The 20,862-nt window shown below is 36.3% G+C and overlaps 1 protein-coding gene across 6 annotated transcripts in view; it reads left to right on the top strand.

Moving 5' to 3' along the window:
• EPHA6 (EPH receptor A6) overlaps window positions 1-20,862 on the top strand; it is an 881,667-nt gene that overhangs the window by 658,017 nt on the left and 202,788 nt on the right. The window lies entirely within an intron of this gene.

Here is a 20,862-nt window from a genome sequence, read left to right on the forward strand (position 1 = left end):
AGGACAGAAAAGAGTGTTTCTGATAACGGGTGTTGGGGTGAACTATTACTTTAGTGGCTTTAATAGATTCTTTCAGTATTCATGCCCTTGCATAGTTCTCTCCCACATTGACTGTGGGCCTTTCCATGCGACTAACCTTGGCCAGTGGGACATTAGCAGATGTGATGCACGTGAAGGCATCTTACATGTTTGCACATTGGAACTTGTCCTCTTGCAACATTCATTTCTGGAAACCAGCCTCTATGCTGAGTGAAGGCAACTCACATGATGAGGCCACATGTAGTACTGCAAAGAAGAGAATTGAGGTGCTCCAGTTGAAAGCCCCATGTGAGCTCCCAGAAGACAGTCAGCACTCAGTGCCAGTCTCGTGAGTGAGCCACAACCTCACCCCCAATCCACCACCACACCATCATATAGCTGCAGCTGTGGTTGACGTTTTGTGGAGCAAAGACACCACCCACCTCAGTCTGATAAACCCCAAAATTGTAAGACATAATGAAATGTGTGCTGTTTTTAAGTTTCAGATGAGTTTTTTTGTTTTTTTTTTTTATTTCGGCATATTATGGGGGTACAGATTTTAAGGTTTCAATAAATGCCCATTTCCCCCCTCCCCCTAAAAGTCTGAGTCTCCATCATGACCATCCCCCAGATGGTGCACACCTCACTCATTATGTATGTATATACCCGCCCCCCTCCCCCCTCCCACCTGCCCAATACCCTATTACTGTAGTACCTATGTGTCCACTTAGGTGCTACTCAGTTAATACCAGTTTGCTGGAGAATATATCTGGTGCTTGTTTTCCCATTCTTGGGATACTTCACTTAGTAGTATGGGTTCCAGCTCTAACCAGGAAAATATAAGATGTGCTATATCACCATTGTTTCTTAGAGCTGAATAGTACTCCATGGTATACATATACCACATTTTATTAATCCATTCTTGGATTGATGGGCACTTGGGCTGTTTCCACAGCCTTGCAATTATGAATTGTGCTGCAATAAACATTCGAGTGCAGGTGTCTTTTTTGTAGAGTGTCACTGGATCATTTGGGTAGATGCCCAGCAATGGGATTGCTGGATCAAATGGTAGATTCACTTGTATCGCTTTAAGGTATCTCCATATTGCTTTCCACAGAGGTTGAACTAGTTTGCAGTCCCACCAGCAGTGTAGGAGTGTTCCTCTCTCTCCGCCACCACGCCAGCATTTATTGTTTGGAGATTTTTTGATAAAGGCCATTCTCACTGGGGTTAAGTAATATCTCATTGTGGTTTTGATTTGCATTTCCCTGATGATTAGAGATGTTGAGCATTTTTTCATATGTTTGTTGGCCATGCTTCTGTCTTCTTTAGAAAAATGTCTGTTCAAGTCCTTTGCCCACTTTTTAATGGGGTTATTTGATTTTTTCTTTCTGATTTTCGAGAGTTCTGAGTATATTCTAGTTATCAGTCCCTTATCGGATGCATAGGATGCAAAAATTTTCTCCCATTCTGTAGGTTGTCTGTTTACTTTCATGACTATTTCTTTGGCTGTGCAGAAACTTTGTAGTTTGATCATGTCCCATTTATTTATTTTTGTTGCTGCTGTAATTGCCTTTGGGGACTTCTTCATAAATTCTTTGCCCAGGCCGATGTCTAGGAGAGTGTTTCCAACTTTTTCCTCTAGAGTTCTAATAGTTTCATACCTTAGGTTTAAGTCTGTTATCCAGCGTGAGTTGGTTTTTGTGAGAGGTGAAAGGTGTGGGTCCTGTTTTAGCCTTCTACAGGTGGCTATCCAGTTTTCCCAGCACCATTTATTGAAGAGGGATTCTTTTCCCCAGCATATGTTTTTGTCTGCTTTATCAAAGATTAGATGGCTATATGAGGATGGTTTTATATCAGGGTTCTCACATCTGTTCCACTGGTCAATGTTCCTATTTTTGTGCCAATACCATATTGTTTTAATTACTACAGCTTTGTAGTATAGTTTGATATCTGGCATGTTAATGCCTCCCATTTTGTTTTTGTTGCCTAGAATTGCTCTTGATATTCGGGGTCTTCTTTGGTTCCATACAGAGCGTAAAATTATTTTTTCTATATCTGTGAAGAATGCTGATGGGATTTTAATAGGTATTGCATTGAACAAACCCAGCAGAAGAAGTGAAATCAACAAGATCAAATCAGAACTAAACGAAATTGAAAACAGGGAAGCTATTCAGGAGATTAATAAAACAAAAAGTTGGTTCTTTGAAAAAATAAACAAAATTGACACACCATTGGCTAAGCTAACGAAAAGCAGAAAAGAGAAATCTCTAATAAGCTCCATCAGGAACAAAAAAGGAGATATCACAACTGATCCCAAAGAGATAAAAGATACAATTTATGAATACTACAAAAATCTTTATGCACACAAACTGGAAAATGTGGAGGAAATGGACAAATTTCTAGAAACACACAGCCTCCCTAGGCTCAACCAGGAAGAAATAGATTCCCTGAACAGACCAATCTCAACGGCTGAAATAGAAACAGCAATTAAAAATCTCCCTAAAAAGAAAAGTCCCGGTCCAGATGGCTTCACACCTGAATTTTACCACACTTACAAAGAAGAACTAGTACCTATCTTGCAGAAACTATTCCACAACATCGAGAAGAACGGAAACCTCCCTGACACCTTTTATGAAGCGAATATTACTCTGATACCCAAACCAGGAAAGGATGCAACAAAAAAAGAAAACTACAGACCAATATCCCTAATGAATATAGATGCAAAAATTTTCAACAAAATCTTAGCTAACTGAATCCAGACACTTATCAAAAAAATAATCCACCACGACCAAGTGGGCTTCATCCCAGGGATGCAGGGATGGTTCAACATACGTAAATCTATAAATGCAATTCACCACATCAACAGAAGCAAAAACAAAGACCACATGATTCTTTCAATAGATGCAGAAAAAGCTTTTGACAAAATTCAACACCCTTTCATGATACGAACACTTAAGAAAATAGGCATAGAAGGGACATACCTAAAAATGATACAAGCCATATATGACAGACCCATAGCCAACATCATACTGAATGGGGAAAAGTTGAAATCATTCCCACTTAGAACTGGAACCAGACAAGGCTGCCCACTATCTCCACTTCTGTTCGACATAGTGCTGGAAGTCTTGGCTACAGCAATCAGACAGGAAAATGGAATCAAAGGTATCCAAATAGGGGCAGAAGAGATCAAACTTTCACTGTTTGCTGATGATATGATATTGTATGTAGAAAACCCCAAGGATTCAACCAAGAAACTCCTGGAACTGATCAATGAATTTAGTAAAGTCTCAGGATACAAAATCAATACACAGAAATCAGAGGCATTCATATACGCCAACAACAATCTAATTGAGAACCAAATCAAAGACTCAATTCCCTTCACAATAGCAACAAAGAAATTAAAGTACCTAGGAATATACTTAACCAAGGATGTAAAAGACCTCTACAGGGAGAACTATGAAACACTGAGGAAGGAAATAGCAGAGGATGTAAACAGATGGAAATCCATACCATGCTCGTGGATCGGCAGACTCAATATCATCAAAATGTCTATACTACTCAGATGAGTTTTTACAGAGCAACAGATGACCAATAAATGGACCTCAGTTAGAATTCTGCTCCTACAACTTAAGACTGATGCAGCTATGGTTAAATTAATCAACATCTCTATACTTATTTATACATCTGTATAACAGGACCAAAATAACCCTTACAGGAATACTGTAAGACTTAAATTTGTAAATGTATTATGCATTTAGCATCCTTTGTATCTCATAGTAAGCCAGGTTAAATGATACTGATCATTGGAACTATGCGTGCCAAGCACTTTACACATGTATGTTACCATTTCATCCTCACAGCAACTCTTATGAATATCATTATTCACATTTTAAAGATGAAAACTGAGGCCTGACAGGCTAATTAACCCACATAAGCCTATAACCCACAGTATGTGGCATTAATGGTGTTCAAACTGAAGTCTGTCCCCCTCTAAAGCTCATGTTGTTTTTTCTTTATGTGGGTTTTTTTTTTTTTTTTTTTGGTTTTGCCATATCACAGTCAGTAAAAGTTTTACACATTAATTATCTCATCTGAATTAAATAACATGAAATAAATAACTTGAATTAAATAATATAATACTACTTTTCAAAATAGGAAAAAAATATTTGACTAGAGTAAAATAAATTATCCCATAAATATCAAATTTGGAAAGAACCATGTATGCCACAGCATCTAGTAAAGATTATAATCCAAAAGAAAGAAACAGACAGAGAGAAGAAATAGCATGTTATTAATACTTATTTCTTTTATATTTTCTCACTTCCTTGTCATTGATTTAGCATGAACATTTTAAGATATTCGTTCTGTTTTCTACCTTCTGGTAGGCAAAAGATAATTTGAAAGTTAGGTTATGAACCTTAGCAAAGCATTTTAAATAATAATTTAAGTACGATGTTGAGGTCCTCTGATATGTGTTTATGCACAAAATATCTGGAAAAAAAGTGTACAAAAATACATTCAAAGGTTGAAAGGTATCAGATCTCTATTTTCTTCCTTCAGTAAATCAAATTATGTGTCTTTTTCATATAGCCCTAAGTGTTTTATTCACATAATATCTATCATATATATATACACATACACTAAGTATATGAAAGGGAAAAATATATATAGCTCTATGAAATAGTAGAAATAATTTACCCTAAATCAACTGAATAGATTGACTGTGATATTCTGTGGCACTTGTCTGCCAGTTTGAAATAGTTCATTTCACATAAGCATCCAAACAAGCAACATAGTGATTGCTTTATAATTTTAACAATCTCATCTAAAAATGACATCAATGGCCGGGCGCGGTGGCTCACGCCTGTAATCCTAGCACTTTGGGAGGCCGAGGCGGGCGGATCGCTCAAGGTCAGGAGTTCGAAACCAGCCTGAGCGAGACCCCGTCTCTACCAAAAATAGAAAGAAATTAATTGACCAACTAAAAATATATATACAAAAAATTAGCCGGGCATGGTGGTGCATGCCTGTAGTCCCAGCTACTCGGGAGGCTGAGGCAGTAGGATCGCTGAGCCCAGGAGATTGAGGTTGCTGTGAGCCAGGCTGATGTCAGGGCACTCACTCTAGCCTGGGCAACAAAGTGAGACTCTGTCTAAAAAAAAAAAAAAAAAAAAAAAATGACATCAGTGACCTATACTTAGCTAAATTTTTATGATCTACAAGTAAAGGTCCTTGTTCCATAGTTAGAAAGAAAGAAAGAGAGAGAGAGAGAGAGAGAGAGAGAGAGACAGAGAGAGAGAGACAGAGAGAGAGAGACAGAGACAGAGAGAGAGGAAGGAAGGAAGGAAGGAAGGAAGGAAGGAAGGAAGGAAGGAAGGAAGGAAGGAAGGAAGGAAGGAGGGAAGGAGGGAAGGAGGGAAGGAGGGAAGGAGGGAAGGAGGGAAGGAGGGAAGGAGGGAAGGAGGGAAGGAGGGAAGGAGGGAAGGAGGGAAGGAGGGAAGGAGGGAAGGGGAGGGGAGGGGAGGGAAGGGAAGGGAAGGGAAGGGAAGGGAAGGGAAGGGAAGGGAAGGGAAGGGAAGGAAGGAAGGAAAGGAAAGGAAAGGAAGGAAAGAAAGAAAAGAAAAGAAAAGAAAAGAAAATTCCATTTCTGTTATAAGAAAATTGAGATATGATACATTCAGTGTGCTGTTAAGTGGCAAACACCACTTTAGCATTAACTTTTAATAACTTACCCCATATAAAGGCAATGTGGTTCTGCCAAGGTGGGTGGTGGAGGTGGGAAAGGAATAATCCCTGCAAAGATAAGTGGACATATTATACTGTTATCATTTTGATTCAATTGCTATGAGATTGTTAGGAGAAAGGCAATAAATAAATGAATGCCCCATTCCCATAAATATGTGACCATTTTTTTCCAAGATTGCCCTTAAGTAGTTAAGAGATAGCTAGCAATTAATGCTCCCTAAGGAGCACCCTATTGCATAAAAGATAATACAGATGAAGATAAAGATGCAATATAGGCTTATGAGGAAATGTTTATAGTGTATCCTTGGGTTCTGAGAAAGAAATGCCTAGACTGTGAATTGAAAGTAATACAAATTACAGATCAAAATCTTCATCATATCCTTTTATAAATTTTTAATATGCATACTTTTTTATCTTATATATGTTTTATCTCAGATATGTATTACAAAGTTTTAGGGAATACTTTTTCCCTCTTTCATATTTGGATATATAACTGCTTTTATTTTAAATTTGAAAGTTAAATGATTAAAAGCTGTATCATACAAAAAGTATATCTGATAAAGGTTGAACCTATTTATTTGATATACATCACAATTTCATTAACCTGTTAAGATACAGCTGATATTAAAAGAGATTAATTGACCTATAACCGTATGCTTAGCACATACTTTTTCTCCAAGAAGCAAATAGAAGCCATCAGTTAAAGGACAGACTTATTACCATTAGTAGCATAGGTAGTAGCAATTTGTAACATATAAGGTATACACCAGTGTCTTGTATATATGATTGTATGTAACCAAAAGAGAAAGAGCTACACTTTTTATAAAAAGACAGAATTGTGATTTAGTGATGAAGAAATACAGTTCAGTAACCACACTTCAGAAGACTGGGCCCTGCAGTTTGAATTCTTGATGATAGAAAAACAAAAAAGAAAGAAAATGAAGTGCCTATCTTCAAGCTTAGTAACAACTAAATTTAAATATATTAACCATATTTCAAATAAATCACAAATCAAGCAAAGAGTAATAGAAGCCAAACAGGAAAGCAAACAAATTTGCAAACATAATTTTATTTCATCATAGAACATTCCTTAAACATTCCATGAGACAATAGGGAAGCTATAGCAAAAAAGTTCTGGCCTGCTTAAGTCCTCTTTAAGTACTTGATAATATTATGAGTTCCTTCCAGAAAGGCTTGGTGGGTCTGCATGGAATTTAAATAAGAAAGTACATTCAAGCTAGTCAAATACATTTTAGTGTGTGCACAAGAACTGCCTCTCTGATCCCAGAATTGTATTCTGTTTGTCAAGTAATAGACCTTCTTCAAGATACTGCATTACTGTTGCCACTGAAATGATATGTGCTCTCCGCCTTGTTATATTTGGGGAAGTCACATAACTTCTTTAGGCCTCATGTTTTTCTTTGCACAAAAGATTGAAAAGTGCAGGTTAAGACTAAAAAAAAAAAAACAAACTAAAGGCCCCATCTAGCCCTAATATTTTGTGATTACATTCTTTTGCTAAAAGAAGAGTTACGAGATGTTGGTGAGGAAATTTGTGCCAGTGATAACTTATTGCCCCATCTCCAACTTTGTTATAACTTCAGGTTCATATTGATGATCCAAGAAAAAGATAGAGAAGTTCAGGAAGAAACAAACAAACAAAAAAAGTGCCTTCAATAAAATTTTCAACTGACAATCTATAAAGTAGAAAAGCTATAGGAAAAATTTTCTTGTGAGCAAAATCAATGTTTGGATGTATGTAATTTACATTGTAGGGAGTAAAATATTCTGGAAATCTGATTCTAATAATAGACATTAGATTTTTTTCTGGGGTTTAGCTCCTCTGCTAGCTAAGGTAGGTTAAGAGGTTTTTTGTGTTTTTTTTTTATTAGTTTGTTTTTATATTTTTCAAGAAACATATACTGAGCATCAGAAGGTATCAGGCACTATTGCTGATTAAAACCTAGTGATATAGAAAAGGTCTCAAGGCTCTTGAGAATCTCATTTGTTGGTGACAGTCCACTGGGAGCAGCACATAAGTAGGCCATTATTTCCCAATACATTGTGACATGTGTATTTTAGACACAGTTGTTCATTAATTTATTCATTCAGCAAATATTCACTTAGTGCCCATTTTTATAGTCACAATTAATATAGTAGTGAAAGAGACAGAACTAGCTACTGGAAAAGACAAAAAGAAATTTAAATATATAAATATAATTTTAGATAATGAAAAAAAACTTGAATGCAGGGAGGGAGCAAACCATGGCGAGGTGTGGTGGGAGAGTATTCCAGGCAGAGGGAACAACTAGTTCTAAACCCTTGGTCTATGAAAGAATTTGACATGTTAGGGGAGCAGCAAAAAGACCAGAGCAAAGTAGTAACAGTATGGATTACATAATGCAAGGAAAAACTAGATTCAGGAAAAATAGTAAGGAGACTAATGTAATAATACAAGTGAAAAATAATGAGAAAATAGATTAAGTCAGGATAAAAAGAAAGGAATATATTCAAAACCTATTTTCAAGATCTTGAATCTTGGAAATAATTAAGAGTCTTCAGTGACCACTTGATTATATAGGAGGAATGAGAGAGAGGAGATAGTTTCAAATGACTTCCAAGTTAATGGTTTTTGTAACTAAGAAGGTGGAGAGAAAATTCTGAAGAAATAAGAGATGTAGAGGGAAAATAATGAATTCTGATTTGGACAGGTACCTGGGACATTTAGTTAAAGACTTCCAGGAGGCCTCTGGAGCTCGTGTGGGAGTCTGGGCTGCAGGTGCAAATTAAGGAGTACTCCACAGGTGGAATAGTTGACAGGTGGATGATGGTTGGTCATTAAAGCCATAGGGAGGATGAGATTACCCAGAAGTTTAAGGAGAATTAGCATTAACAGGCAGACTGAAGAAGAGAATTTCATGAAACAGAGGAGCAACCTGAAAAAGGAAGGACAGTTTTCTAAAAATGAGAGATGTCAATAGAATAAAATGAGCTTGGAAGCCAAGTAAGATACTGATTGAGAGGCACCCATTGGCTAGAGCAATGAGGAGGGCACAGTCTATATAGCATACTGTGAGGGTGGAAGCTAGACTGCAGTGGATACAAAGTAAGCTATGTGCACACTACAATCAGACTGATAGTTTTAAAAATGCAAATTAAATTGGGTTGACTTTTTTACTTAAATTCCAAATGTTTGGCATTCTTTCGATTATTCATTCATTCAAGTAATATTTATTATGTGCCTAGCTGCTACATGCCAGGCACTTTTCTAAGCATTAGGTGTTCAGCAGTGAATAAGAGAACCATAATGTTCCTGCCTTCCTGGATCATGTCCCTGGGTCTAGCTCCTTTGGTTTCATTCTTCACCATTCTTGAATCCTAGATTATATTCAAGCTAAATGACAAAGGTGTCTCCAGACTTGCTCTCATTTCTCTCATGTTTCTCTTCCTTTTCTAAATCCTCAAGGAGCTAGAAGAAAATGTACCAAGCTGATCCTAAATGGGTACAAAAGCAAACAACTGTGATATGAAAAAGGTGTGATATCTAGAAGGCTCAGCTTCCGCTGGAGTTACCCGTCTTTTTTTGTTTTGTTTTGTTTTGTTGTTGGGAGGAGGGGTAATTTTTCAACGATGTAAGAAGCAAGATCATTTGTTTAGGTGGTAGATAGAGGGCTGAGGAGTTGTTGAATGTTTGAAGTAGCTGTTGATAAAAATGTGACAGCAATAGACCAGGAAAGGTTAGAAAGAGTCTGAGCATCACTGAGGACTCAGGAACCTGGAGATCATGACAGCAGCTACAGCCCCAAAAAGCATTGTTATCAATGAAGGAAAGAGTGGTAGGATGAAAGTGGGAAGAGATGCAACCTAAGGGAAAAGAAAAAGATGGGAAGCAGCCGGAAGAGAGGAAATGGTAATTTTCTGTATTTTCTCTTTTCTCCTACCATCCTTAATATTACTTTTTGCTGTTGCTGAAAACAGTGATGAATTATTGCACAATTTCTAGAGTCTCAATGGATTCTCAGGACATTCACTATGAAGTATTTGCCATTTGGAATTATAATGTATACACATTGATAAACAAAAAATGAACCAAGTGTGACTGTAACAAATAGTAACAAGATGACATAGCCTGGTGGCCCTGTGTATCACACTCTGTTCAAGCAGCACTGGGGCTAATTGGGATCACCAGCTTATTTTCTCTCTGCCAGAGTGTACTTTCCTCCTCAGAAGAGAGAATAAACTCCTCTGTATGCAGGAGGAATTTATTTTTGTCCCTCTGGTGTTTAATTACATGGGTTTTCTCAAGGTCATTCATTCTAATAACCTCCCTAGAATTACCTCTACCCTGCTCTCTTCTCTGTTTCTCCTGCGCCTAAACCATCCTGCTAATTATTGGGTAGACTGTAATAAGTAGTAACAGCTTTAAAAAAAAAAATCTGGCAACAAGTTTCTCAAAGTGAAGATAACACTGTAAACTGTTAAGAGCTACAAGAGAAAAGGGAATGTAACTATAATTTTATTCATGCATACTGTTTCCTTTTAATACCTCTAAATAAAATCAAATAAAGCCACTTTAAGGGAAGAATCTGTTCATTTTCAAATATTAAAAACTTCTCCCAAATCATTAATGATATTATTTGTTTGGGGCAAAGAGTGTGATAAATCCAAATTTGAGGAGAGCTATATAGACAAACCTATATTAACAGGCATGCATTTGAATATATGAATTCAGCAAAATAAGAACCAATTTGCCACACTGCAGGGTAAGGCAATCAACCATTACTGAGAAACCTTCACCAAGTTTATAATGGTCTTATGTGGGGCTGGTCAAAGACCAGTAAAATCCTTAATCACTGAAAATTGTTATGGGTCCCCTCATTGTGTGATTCCTAATAAAAAATTATCCATGAAATTAATGAATGGAAATCTATGGAGGCCTTCATTTAATCCTATGAGGAATATTTTAATGCTTGTTTTGTTGTTGCTGATGCTGTTGTTGGAATATGTTACCATGACTTTTCTTAAATTTTCATTTTTATATAATTTCAGACTTACAGAAAAAGTTGTGAAAATAATATAATTGCTATATAAACTTCATTTAGTTTTCCCTAATTTTAGTATTTCACATAACCATAAGACTATTATCAAAACCAAGAAATAAACATTAGTACAGTAGTGTTTACTAAATTATAGACTTTCACTAAGGTTTTATCAGGTTTTCCGCTAATGTCATTTTTTTGTATTCCTCAATGCATTGAGTTATCACATCTCCTTAGTATCTTCCAATCTGTGACAATTCTTCAGTCTTGCCTCGTCTTCCATGACCTTGACATTTTTCAAGTATTCTAATGAGTTATTTTATAGAATTTCCCTCACTTTGATTGTATCTATTCTCGTCTCATGATTAGATTGTGGTTATACATTTTTGGCAGGAACATCACAGAAATTGTGTATGCTTCTCAGTGCATCTTATCATGGGATACACAATGCCCTCATGCCTCCTGAGTATAACATGGATCATTTGGTTAAGGGGGTATCTTCTAGATTATTCCACTATAAGGTTACTTTTTCCCCCTTTTAAAATAATAAGTATTTGAGGGAGAGATAATTTAGACTGTGCAAATATCCTACTTCTCCTCAAACTTTTGCCCACAAATTTTACCATCCATAAGTAGATCTTGCCTGTGACAATTATTTCTATTGTATTCTAATGTTGATTTTTATATTTTCCTCTTTACTTCTGTATTTATTAATTGGAATTCTTCTTTAGAGAAGTGCTATATTTCAGAATGTTCTATAAAGGTAATTTTGCAATCTGTAGCCTTTTATCTGGCTTCATTCACTTAGTGAAATGCCCTTGAGATCCATCCATATATGTTGTTGTTGAGCAGTATTCCTCAGTATACATGCACTATAGTTTGCTTTTTGCATTCTGTGGTTAGAGGACATTCCAGTTTTCCTGATTATTAATAAAACTGCTATGAGCATTCATATACAGGTTTGTATGTAAACATACACAGTTATGTGCCACGTAACCATTCTTAGGTCAACTATAGCCATCGTATATAGTGGTGATCCCATAAACTTACAATGGAGCTGAAAAATTCCTGTCACCTAGTATTATCATTGCCATCTAATGTCATTAGTGCCATGCTTTACTCTCATGTTTTTGGTGATGCTGGTGTAAACAAACCTGTGCTGCCGGTCACATAAACATATAGTACATGCAGTTACATATAGTATGTAATTCTTGATAATGATATAAACGACTGTTATTAGTTATGTATTTACTACTCTATACTTTTTATCATTATTTTAGAGTATACTTCTACTTATTAAACAAAACGTTTGCTGTAAAACAGTGTGTGGCATTATGCTAGCAGCAGCCTCATACATCTCATGTTTACCTCGTCCCTTGATTGCATCATTTTCTCTTGTGCTTGATGTAATCTTGTGTTGTTTGCCATGGCCCCTAAGTGTACAGAATTTGCTGCTAATGTTGCCAGTAAACTGCATGTCAAGTGATTTACCTGGAAATGAAAATAAATGTGATTAAGGACTAGGAAGTTGGAAAATCAGCAACAGTTATTGCTTACCAGGAACACCCCATTCCACCATAGCTACGATCTTGAAGAGCAAGAACAAAGTGGCAGACGCTGATAAAGAATCTGCTTTATTGAAGGCAATGAGATTAACAGAAATTGGAGAGGGCCTGTATCAGACATGGAGAAACTTCTAATGTTCAATTTACTGTTGGCTCTGGTGGCTTAAACAATTCAAGAACCATTATCCAATACATTCATACATTCATTGAAAGTGAATGATAGTAAATTTTAAATATGTGAGTGCTGATGTGAAGGCAGCTGAAGAATTTTTGGACACTCTAGATGAGTTCATTGTGGAGGAAAATTATTTGCCAGAGCAAATCTTCAATATGGATAAAACCTCCCTATTTCAGAAACAGATGCCTGAAAAGACTTTTATCCATAGGTGGCCAAATAAATGCCAGATTTCAAGGCTTTTAAGGACAGGAAAACAGTCCTGTTTGAGGGCAGTGTTGCAGGCTACAAATCAAAGCCCTTTGGGATCTGGCATAGTGAGAACCCGAGGGCCTTTGAGAACATCAATTAGCACGGACTGCTAGCATACCACAGGAGCAATAGGAAGTCATGTTTGACCACCCCTCTTCCCAAATGCCCTCCTGAATTGCCATGCCAGAAAAATGGAGAAGTACTGTTTTGAGAATAACATTCCTTTCAAGATTTTGCTTACTGTTGGCAATGCTCCCACACATCCTCCTTTTATTGGTGATCTTTATCCCAGTGTCAAAGTGGTATTTCTTCCTCTAAACACCACCTCTTTTATATAACCAGGATCAAGAAGTTATAGCAGCTGTTAAGGCCTACTACCTGAGGAGAACCTTTGCCCAGGCTATTGCTGTAACCGAGGAAGACACTGAAAAGATCCTGATGCCATTCTGGAAGGATGATAACATCTATGTCTGCATCAGGAACCTTGCTTGGTATATGGGATTATTGCCCTTATAAAAAGGACACCAGAGAGCTTTCTTGCCCTTCTCCCATATGAGGACTCAGGAAGAAGACAGCCGTCTATAAAGAAGCAGTCCTTCACTAGACACTGAATATGCTAGCACCTTGATCTTGGGCATCTCAGCCTCTAGAAATGTAATAAACAAATTTTTCTTGTTTATTTTAAAAGAAAGAAAAAAAAAAAAAAAAGAAGAACCCATCTGGAAGAAAACACTCAGGAGGTTTGTCCATGACTTCAAAGGATTTGCCAAGGATGAGAAAATAGTAAAGATCAATAGGGCTGTGATTGAGATTGTAAACAAATTTAACCTGGGTGTAGATGAAGACAATGTTGAGGAACCTCTAGGGGTGGTTCCTGAGGAATTAACTAATGAGGAGTTATTGGAACTGGAACAGGAATGCATAGCTGACCAAGAGGTAAAAGAAAAGGAAGAAAAACCTCCAATAAAATTCACAGTTAAGTTTTTAGTAGAAGGTTTTTGCAGACCTCAACACCTCCTTAAAAAGTTTAAAAACATGAATCCCAATACTGAAAGGTTTTCATTAATAGAGAAGAATGTTCATGGTGCATTATCTACTTATAAGCAAATATATGATGTAAAAAGAAAACAAACCAAGCAAATCACTATGGAGATATTTCTGAAAAGAGTGACACCTCCTTAAGAAAAGCCTCACCAGTTCCTTCAGTTAGTATTATAGAAGGCATTATTACCGTGGGAGATGACAGTTCCATGCATGTCACTGCCCCTGAAGATGTTCCAGTGAGACAAGATGTAGAGGTAGAAGGTAGTGATATTGATGATCCTGACTCTGTGTAGGCCTAGGCTAATGTGTGTGTTTGTGTCTTAGTTTTTAACAAAAAGTTTAAAAAGTTAAAAAATTTAAAAATAGAAAAAAGTTCATAGAATAAGGGTATAAAGAAAAAATATTTTTGTACAACTGTACAGTATATTTGCATTTTAAGTTAAATGTTATTCCAAAACAAAAAGTTAAAAATATTTAATTATAAAGTAAAAATGTTATAGTAAGTTTATGTTAATTTATTATTGGAGAAAATAACTATTCTTTAATAAATTTAGTGTAGCCTAAGTGTACATTGTTTATAAAGTCTACAGTAGTGTACAGTAATGTCATAGGCCTTCACATTCACTCACCACTCACTCACTGCCTCACTCAGAGCAACTTCCTGTCTTGTAAGCTTCATTCATGGAAAGTATCCTATACAGGTGTGTCATTTTTATCTTTTATACCGTATTTTACTATACTTTTCTACGTTTAGATATGTTTATGTACACAAATACTTACCATTGTGTTATAATTGCCTACAGTATTCAGTACAGTAACATGCTATACAGATTTGTAGCCTAGGAGCAATAAGCTATACACCAGCTAGCCTAGGTGTGTAGTAGCTGTACCAGCTAGGTTTATATAAGTATACTCTATGATGCTTGCACAATGACAAAATCACCTAACTACAAAATTTCTCATAACATATCCCATCGTTAAGCAATGCATGACTGTATTTACATTTATCTTGAGTAAATACCTAGGAATAAATTACTGGGTCAGAAAGTTTATAAGAAAATGACAAACTGTTTTCCAAACAAGATGTTACCTTTTGCATTCCCACTAGTAATTATGATATTTGCAGTTGCTCTGCATCATTGACAACATATGGTTTGCCATTTTTTAAGAACAAATTGACATTCTAGTGAATATAAAAGTAGTATATTAGTGTCATTTTAATTTGCATTTTTTCTAATAACTAATGACTTTGAGCATCTTTTTATGTGTTTATTTTTTATCCATATATCTTCTTTGATGAAATGTGTCTTCAGATTATTGCCCATATTCTAAATTGGGTTGTTTCTTACTATTAAGTTTTTAAAGTTTTTAAAAATATTTTCTGAATAGAGCCCTTTGTCAAGAATGTCATTTGTCAAATTTTTTTCCATTTTTACCTTGTCTTTTCATTCTCTAAACAATTCATTTTGCAGATTAGGATTTTTTAAAATTTTGACAAAATCTAATTTATTATTTTTCGAATGGATTGTGGATATTTTTCTTATACTGCACTCTAGAACTTTTATAGTTTTACACTATCTGTACAGCACTATGGTTCATTTTGAGCAAATCTTTGTGTAGGGTATGAGAAATGGATCAATATTCATTTTTTTGCATATGGGCCATATCAGTATTATTTGTTGGATCAAAATTTTTTTGAAACATAACATTTTTCCTCATTTTAAAGTTCCTGTCTTTATTTAAAAATCCTTTGATGGGTTTCCTTCACCCACAAGACAAAATCCAAGCTCCTGAATATAAAGATTTAATTTTCTGGATGATTCATTGGCCCCTGCTCACAATATAGCTTTAGTTTAATCTCTTGCCTTCTCTACTTCCTAGTTTATCTTCTATTAGCAGTGCATCATTAGTAGTTACCCCAAACACCCCATGTAGTTTCTTACTCCAAAGATTTGATCATAATTATCCTTCTTGGAAAACTCTCCCTCTCCCTTGCCCTGCTCATCCTAAGCCAGCAAACATGAAACATGCTTTCTTAGTCTCTGTGCTGCATTGGATATCCACATTGCACTTAACATGGTTGACTATAATTATCATTTATATGTATGACCCAAAAGTCTACTATTTTCTTAGCCCTTAGGTCTTCAGCAGGTTTTTCAGATGGCCTTCAGATTTTTTTTTTTTTTTTTTTTTGGACAGTCCCATAGTCTGTTAGCTACAGCAGTGCAGCATCTACACTGCCTTCCTACCCTGTTGGGGGCCCCCTCATACACACTGCCTCCCACAGTGCTTTTACAGGCTGCACTCAACTCACCCACTCATCAGTAGAACAAAGCTATGTCATTTATGGGTTTATCTGGACCCCACGATTTTACCTGGCTCTGTGCTGAGTGCAGAGAAGAGATAGGCTTCCTCCATCTACTTGGTGCTTCAGTTTGTCACTTAGATACCAAGGCTGGTCTCATGTACTCAGAGCAGCCAAAGTTTCTCTGGCACAGCTTCATTCGGGTTTGTGATGAGCTTGGTAATAAAGCCCTAAATGCAGTGTGCTGTCCATCCCATTTTCTCAACTTGATCTTAACTTTTTTTTTCCATTCCCCCTTACTGTCCCATCAATCTCTCCCTCCCCAAATTTCTTAACATATGCCCCTGATATATGATTTAAATGTATTTACTTTTGAATAGAGAGGAAAATCCTGTGTTATATTAGGATAGGGGATTGAGGAAGCCATGATCTATTGAGGACAGACTTTGTCATGGCTCCTAGCACATTGCTAAGCACACATTGAACAATAAGTACATTTGAATGAAGGAATATGGCAAGAAAAGAGAATGGAAGGAAAGAAGAGGAGAAGGGTGAAAAGAAGGGGAAGAAGAAAGGAAGCAAAAAAGAACCTAATTTTCTAAGGACTTCAAGCCAAATTCTAAATTTTAACACTCTCTTTTATCAGTCGCATTTGTATGAAATTGGCAGCTTTTCTCATAATTGTGCTTCTCTGTACTTTTGCAGTTTTCCCTACCTCTGAACAGTAAGAATATTTTAGATGTGTTTCTATTCTGAACTTTTAACTGTCTCTGCACTACATTATAAGTATTTAAGTACATGTCTTTTTCTAGTACGGACCAGAATCAACTTGCAAGTAGGACTGTAACTAACTCATCTTTATATTCCCCTGCTTTACCTAGTCTATATCTTATATATTATAGAACTAGGTCCCAACTTTGGAATGAATACAGAAATACAGTACAAAATTGTGTTGTTAGGCTTGAGAAATAGAAGTAGACACACCTTAGTTCACTGATGATTGAGATAAAGCAACAGAATGATGTGAATTTATTGATATTTTTATTAGGTTATATCAATCACAGTGGGTGTATTTTTTCATTTTCCACCCATCACAAATGTCTACCAAACACATCACTGATTTTTTTTTTCTCCTTTTCATTCAGATGCAATGGCTATTTCAGAATCCTTAGCCTTGAAAATAATGTATTGACCTTTCTCCTAAACATTAGTAAGCATGATTCTCTTGAAATAGGTTCAGTTTTCATTGGGCATAACCATATATTATATGAGACATGCTATTGTATTTGAAATAGCCATCCATAAATACAACAAGCTACCATACCTCTGTAACTTTATTACTCTTTCATATACCTAATGGCTGAAATATTCCATTACACTGAAATGATAGTACATAAAAATTACTTGCATTAGGTATAGTGTCTTTGATTTAATTATTTATTTAATCTACATTAGATCTCATTACAAGAAATTCCAGGATATTCCCTAAGGAAGACAGATCTGGAAAGGCAGGACAAGGCTGCTGGGAGGACTTGAGCAAAGAGAAAGACACCTTAAAGAGAAACAGAATCAAGGGGCAGTTTCTCAGTTTGTTCCAAAAAAAAAAAAAAAGAAAAAACAGAGAAATTAGTTATTTCCCTAAAAGGGGATTTATAATTAATATAATTATTTCTTAAATGTTAGCTAAATAGATTTGCTAAAACCAAAACAAAAGCTTCCCTCATGTCAACTCTAATGTTCCAAATTATTCTGCTTAAGTGAAACAGTGTTCCTAGGTCATAGAATTGATTGATAGAATATATTTCACACAAACTATCTCTAAGTGGAAAATTTAGAAGACTATGTTTATCAAATGATGAAAGTTTTAATTTTACACAATGTAAGCTTAAAATTACTATTTTTATAAGATGAGGCAAATGAAACAATACCTATAACTGAAATAACGCTTCTGGTTCTTTGACATATTCCCAAGATTTTTGCTAGAGGAAAATTCTTAATTGCTAAGGTAGTTTACCCTTCAGTCTAATTACAGGGACCTACTCTTTATACTAATTAAGAAATTGAGAACTGGCCAGGAAAGTAAAAAATAAATAAATAAGGCTGGTGGGAAAGCTGGTATGAATGGAGCAAGCCCCTTGCTAAATCAAATTTGAATCCAATCAATGGCTTATAAAGAACCTAGTTGTAAATTTAATGGAATGAACAGTTTTTGTTTGTTTTACAAATATCTCCCTTATAATAGGAAAAACCTCTCTTTTAAAAAATAACATATTATTCATAGACATTATGATGAAAGCCACACTACGATTTAGAATCTTCCTAAGTCCAATCACAGAAAAACAAACCAAACCTACTTCAAACTCAGGGTGATGGTTATACTAAAAGCCCAGACATCACCACTGAGCAAGTGGGCAGTGGCCGTGCAGCTCAATGGGCTGCAGTGGCTAAGCAGCCCACAGCTGGTGGGGCTAAGGAGATGCATGATGCCTTGTCGGCAAGTAATGTTGGCTGGGGCTCTCCCTTCACCCAGGTTCCAACCATGGTAGCTGCTGTGGTGCTACTCAGGTGGCAGTGGCAGCACTGTCTAGATGGCAAGATAGTAGTGGCAGATGCTGAGGGCCCAGGGGAGCCAGCTCTGCCCAGATCCCTTGGAGATAGCTGGTAGGGGGTGTTTGGGGGATGCATGTCACCCAGTCCCAGTTCGCATGAGAGCATCCACCATCCTTGCTCCCTCCCTGGCATGGCAGGGTTAATAGGGATTCAGCCACAGTGGAACAAACCCTCTGAGACTAGGCACTCTGGGACTGAGAGTGACCCAGGATCAGAAACCAGCGAGTCCCCACTGTTCCCAACCTCTGGTGAAATGCTACTGCACAGTCTCCAGTTTGCCCTATGATCAGTTCAGAAGCCTGCAGTGGTGGGGAGCCTCCTCCAGGTTGCAGTGTCCACTGGGGAGTGTGGTACCCTAGGGATCTTCCTCCTAACCCTTCCCACATGTGGACACTTCCCTTAGGTACCTTCTGGTTTTTCTGAGCAGATCACCCTACTTCTCTTTCCTTCACTTTGTGTGTCTCCAGTCACTTCTCTGATGATTTGCATGCTCTCTCTGAGACAGTCCATCTGTTAGGTGAATTTCTACCTGCATCTTTTGATCCTCTCCTTAAGAGTACTGATTGCAGGCTGCTTCTAGTCCACCATCTTGGCCCTCCTTTCATGCCCCTTGAATTTTTACCAAAAAAATAATAAATTACTAACCTCAGTGGGTAGCATTAGAAGTAGGTAAATATTAGTTGTTTTGTTTTGTTATTTGTATAAATTTATGGGGTATAGATGTAATTTTGTTACATGGAGAGATTATATGGTGGTGAAGTGAGGGCTATTTGGGCATTCATTACTCAAATAATATACATTGGACCCATTCAGTAATTTCTTGTTATCCATCCCCCTTTCACCACCTCACCTTTCTGAGTCTCCATTTTCTGTCATTCCACATTCTATGTCCATGTCCATGTGTACACATTATTCTGCTCCTGATTATAAGTGTCTGTCTTTCTATGTCTGAGTTGTTTCACTTAAGATAATGGCCTCTAGTTCTATCTAGTTCTATGTTACTATAAAAGGTATTATTTCATTATTTTATGTGATTGAGTAGCATTTTATTGTGCATACATATATATACCACATAGTCTTTACCCAATCATCTATTTTGGACACTTAGGTTGATTCCGTATCTTTGCTATTTTGAATAGTGCTGCTATAAACATATGAGAGCAAATATCTTTGTGATATTATTTCTTTTCCTTTGGGTAGATACCCACTAGTGGGGCTGCTAGATTGAATGGTAGTTCTATTTTTAGTACTTTGATAACTCTCCATACTGTTTTCCATAGAGGTTGTACTAATTTATGTTCCCACCAAAAGTGTATAAGAGTTCTCTTTTTTCCACATCCTGCCAATACCAGTTATTTTTGAGTTTTTAATAATAGCCATTCTGACTGATGTAAGATGATATGACATGGTGATTTTTTTGTATTTCTCTGATGATTAGTGATGTTAACCATTTTTTTCATATACCTGCTTGTCGTTTGATGTCTTCTTTTGAAAATGTTTATTCATGCTGTTTTCTCAATTTTAATGGTATTATTTGGAGGGTTTTTGTTGATTTGTTGGAGTTCTTTGTAAATTTTTGATATTAGTCCTGTGTTGGATACATAGTTTGTGAATATTTTCTCCCATCTTGCATGTTGTCTGTTTACTCTGTTGATTATTTCTTTTGTGGTGAAGAAACTTTTTAACTTAGTTAAGTCTCATTTGTCTATTTTTGTTATTATTGTCCATGCTTTTGAGGTCTTAGTCATGAATTCTTTGCCTAGACCAATGTCCAGAAGAGTTTTTCCTAGGTTTTCTTATAGTATTTTTATAGTTTCAGGTCTTAAGTTTAAGTCTTTAAATCATCTTTTGTTCATTTTTGTATATACTGAGAAATAGGGGTCCAATTTCTGGAGTCCATTCTTCTGCATAGAACAATCCAATTTTTCCAGCACCCTTTGTTAAAAAGGATGTCCTTTCCCAAGGGTACTTTCTTGTTTACTTTGTCAAAGGTTGGTTGACAAAATATGTGGCTTTATTCCTGGGTTCTCTATTCTGTTCCATTGATCTATATGTTTATTTTTTACACCAGTGTAATGCTTTTTTGGTCACTATAGCCTTGTAGTT

The sequence above is a fragment of the Microcebus murinus genome, chromosome 1, assembly GCF_040939455.1.
Source record: "Microcebus murinus isolate Inina chromosome 1, M.murinus_Inina_mat1.0, whole genome shotgun sequence".
In the NCBI taxonomy this organism is placed as follows: domain Eukaryota; kingdom Metazoa; phylum Chordata; class Mammalia; order Primates; family Cheirogaleidae; genus Microcebus; species Microcebus murinus.